The 4,204-nt window shown below is 30.4% G+C and overlaps 2 non-coding genes across 2 annotated transcripts; one reads left to right on the plus strand and one right to left on the minus strand.

Annotated features, from left to right (window-relative positions):
• Positions 1 to 206: 206 nt before the first annotated feature.
• On the plus strand, positions 207 to 280 carry TRNAD-GUC (transfer RNA aspartic acid (anticodon GUC)). The gene has a single exon. It is a non-coding gene; the product is annotated as a tRNA-Asp (tRNA).
• Positions 281 to 3,358: 3,078 nt separating this feature from the next.
• On the minus strand, positions 3,359 to 3,430 carry TRNAC-GCA (transfer RNA cysteine (anticodon GCA)). Its single transcript has one exon. It is a non-coding gene; the product is annotated as a tRNA-Cys (tRNA).
• Between the last annotated feature and the right edge of the window lie 774 nt (positions 3,431 to 4,204).

Below are 4,204 nucleotides of genomic sequence, written 5' to 3' on the forward strand. Positions count from 1 at the left end.
TGATAATCAATCAATTTTACAATAACGAAAAAATAAATATTAATCCATGCTTCTCACACTAAAGTCCATGTCTCCGCGCATATCAATCTATTACTTTATTACTCGCGTCTCTGTCTGGTAGAATATGACAATTCGAATCAAAAATCTACATAGAAAGGTTTGAAGGAAATTAAATCAACAACATATGTTGTACACTTTATTTCCCTGGGATTGTAGTTCAATTGGTCAGAGCACCGCCCTGTCAAGGCGGAAGCTGCGGGTTCGAGTCCCGTCAGTCCCGATGGATCCAAATCCAATAAAAAAAAAATACATCAATTAATCTCTTCCTTTCCTGTGAAAGAGAGAACAAATAACATAACTGAATTTTATTCCAAACGGGATCTCTCTTATTTTTTTTCCACATTTTTCAACAAAAAAATATGGGAATTTTGATTTCTTCAACGAGTACTAATTGATGGGAGAAAGACATATGTGCCATATGTGAATTACCACAATTATTGGTAGCATCATATTCAGGATTCGAAGGCGTACTGGGTCTAGTTGATTACGCCCGATTTTTCTAATGAAATAGAGTACTATACGTTTCCGGAAAGCACATACATAAAGGGAATTTGGACGATACAAAATAAAGTTTACATAGTAAACTTTGATCTAATTTTTCGTCTGAAAGCAAAATATATCCGTTCTGGCTCCGATTTTTTGTAACCTCAATTAGTAAATTCAATTACTAATTTGAATTTGAAATAATCTATCTTATTAAAATTTAACACTTAACTTTTGATATATACGTCCCACTACTAATTCAAGGAAAGAGGATATTAATACAAACAAGGATCCCATCTATCTCTCTTAGTGAGGTAATTAAGAATTTTTGAAAGTTTAAGTTTCGTTTTTATTTCTTTTTTTTAAGAAGATTTTATAAGTACAAAAAAAGGAAGGAGTTTAGTTCGAACCTACCTCCTTTTCCTTTTTTGAATTTCGCTGCTATTCTTTGCTTGAGTTTGTTTATAAACAATGTAAGGGTAAAGGTAGTCTGATGAGACTTCATCAGATGATTGCATTGAATAAGAGGGCAGTAGATTATAGAAAAGAAAGAATGCAAAAAATTATAAATAAAAAAAAGTAACGAAATTCTTGATTGCATCAGGAATCCCATTTTGTTTAAATTCGGTATGGATAAAAGATCTTCCTATGTTATACTATTCAATTCTCGACGATGAATCGATTTGATAGCTCCGATATTGTTATTCATGATATTTTAATACGATTCGATATCATCGAGATGCAACGCATCCCCTTGAATTTACAAGCGAAACATTTATCATCTCTATGGGATTAAATCCCGAGTTATTGCGAATAAAAAATGAAACGATGATATTATGGAAGTAAATATTCTCGCATTTATTGCTACTGCACTGTTCATTCTAGTTCCGACCGCCTTTTTACTTATAATATACGTAAAAACAATCAGTCAAAGTGATTAATTTGAATTAACCTTGACGTTTTAGTTCTTATCAATGATTGAAGATAAGAAAAATGAAAAGCATTAAAATTTCGCGTCTTAAATGAAATTGGCGGACTAGAATTATCAGTATTCTACGAGAGAAGTATTCGATAAGATCCGATAGTATGGTAGAAAGAAATATATGAATCCTTCTACCATACTATCTATTATTGTTATTGAAGTGTATAAATATAAAATTGTACTCTATAAAAATAGAGGTTGAATATCGATCAATTTGAATATAGATGAATATACAATATATATCTTTCTATTTATATATAGATATCATATCAATTACATATATGTAATATTAATCTAATATACATAGTGGCCCAATTCTATTTCTTTGCTTCATAATTCATGTTGATTAGAATGAATCTGAAATCAAATAATCGAAAGGCCACTAATTTTTTTTTAGCATTCGAAAGAAGTAATTGATTGAGCAGTTGACAGATGATCCAGGAGTTCGGTTCCATGGGAACTTTTTATCTTCGGATTTCGAAAAGAATTAGCAAACCCCATTTTTATTTAACGTTTGAAGCATGATATGAAATGAGTTCCCTAAAACAAGAAAAAATCCTATTTTGAAAATAACTAAAATACTAATAATAATAAATAAAAGAAGTGGTAAGCACGTAATATGTGGGTGGCTACCCCGAGGTACTATCTTATTATGAGGTAGTATATTATTATGCGTAGTATCTCATTGGACAACCACTATGTCTATGTTCTTTCGTGTTGAAAGTATGGATCCACTTAAAAACTTATAATCCGAACTCTTTTTTTTTTTACTTTTCAAAATAAAAGAAAAAAAGTTTTGCAGAACGATCTATAAAATAAACCAAAAACAATACAGTTTTATTTTTCAATTAGTAGTACTTCTAGAGTCCACTTCTTCCCCATACTACGAGGGAAAGAGAAAATGTAAAGACTACCATTAAAGCAGCCCAAGCGAGACTTACCATATCCATGTGAATTATGTCCCCTATCTCTATGAATATAAAAGAATTATTCCATTATTGCTCACTAATAATTATTATTCACTAATAATAGTGGAATCACTAGCGCATAGTCAAAAAGAGATTCGGGCACAACACCATTGATGAAACAATACAAAAAATCGAATTATCCCAAGTTATTATATGATTTCTAGTATAATCGAAAAAATTCAGTACAAATAAATAAAAGAGGCAGAAAAACTCTTGGAAGTATCAAAAGAATGTTAGTAACATGTAGGAATAATAAGACCTAGTCTTTCTTTTGTTGTCCTGCATTTCATTACATTAAGTAAAAAGTCTCAAAATAGAGAATCAAGATAGTATCTATCACATAACCCTACTATTATTCCTTTCTCATTTGATCTAATCTTTACTGTCCCCCCGATTGTTTCATAGAGACAATCGGAAGATGGGATGGCCTATTACATGCGTGGTTAGAGCTTATCGAAAAGAAATAAGTTCTTTTTTTAAGATTAAAATAAAAAAAAAAGCCAATTATTCATTCAATATAATATTGATTGAATGCTCGAGTACTCAGATACTTTCATGAGTCCGTATATCAAGTATCTTCCTCCTTTCCGTAAGGAAAAATGAAATTATATTCCCTAATTCAAGACCCAATGAGTAGACACTACATTAGTAGTCGAAGGGCTATCATCTCAAGATTTAACGATTATTTTTCATTACTCTACTAAATTCTGGAAACGAAACCTATACGCAAGGATTTATAACATTTTAGAGAACCCCAACGATGCTTAGAATCAAGCAAATCTAAAGATGCTTTTCTTCTAAAAAAAATGATAAAGTTATATCAGCAAAACAGAAGAGGGTATTTTGATTCTTTTGTTTGTTGCTGAGGCGACACCCGGATTTGAACTGGGGAAAAAGGGATTTGCAGTCCCCCGCCTTACCGCTCGGCCATGCCGCCAAAACGATACAAAATATTGGATTGGCTCTATCTCTTAGATAGATAGTATCTTACAACACACAATATCTAAAACGAAAAACCGCAAAACTTTGCTTTTTCTATTGAAAAAAAAATGTGGATTTTCATTCACAAAAGCAAAAAATCAGGACAAATGGGAACCGTTAACTTTAACTATTGACTGTGAATTCATAAATGATTCTTGGATTGAAATTGCAAATTCGGTTTCCCTAATGATATAAGAAAACAATCCAAAAATGGATACCTTACCTAAATAAATAAAAATTGATAGATAACTAATCATTACTAATCCATCCGTATTGATTCGTTTCCATAACCATAAAAAAATCCTTATTAATGACAATTTTAATAGCGATTATGAGTATATGTAAACCCCAGAACATAAACGATTACTATTATCTAAATCTAATATCTTATATATATATAAGATGTTTATAGGAAATGTTCGGAATTCTGTTTTTAGAATTTTTTTTTCATTATCATTAAATAGAAAATATAAATTTTTGATAGAGTACGACATGTGATGTTCCCCATAGAACTGTAATAAAGGAGGCGATATATATAACTAACTATATATATATATCTGCACATGTTTATTAATAAATACAAGTCCTTATACATACTTCAATCGCATTCTACGAATTCTACTAAAAAAAATATAGGTATAGGTAAAATATCTCTCTTCTATGCGAATTTTTTTTAACAGTGAAATCTACGAAAAAGTTCCATGTTGTTAAATAAAAAAAATTCTATATT

This window comes from Cucumis melo, unplaced genomic scaffold (assembly GCF_025177605.1).
Source record: "Cucumis melo cultivar AY unplaced genomic scaffold, USDA_Cmelo_AY_1.0 utg001622l, whole genome shotgun sequence".
Taxonomy (NCBI): domain Eukaryota; kingdom Viridiplantae; phylum Streptophyta; class Magnoliopsida; order Cucurbitales; family Cucurbitaceae; genus Cucumis; species Cucumis melo.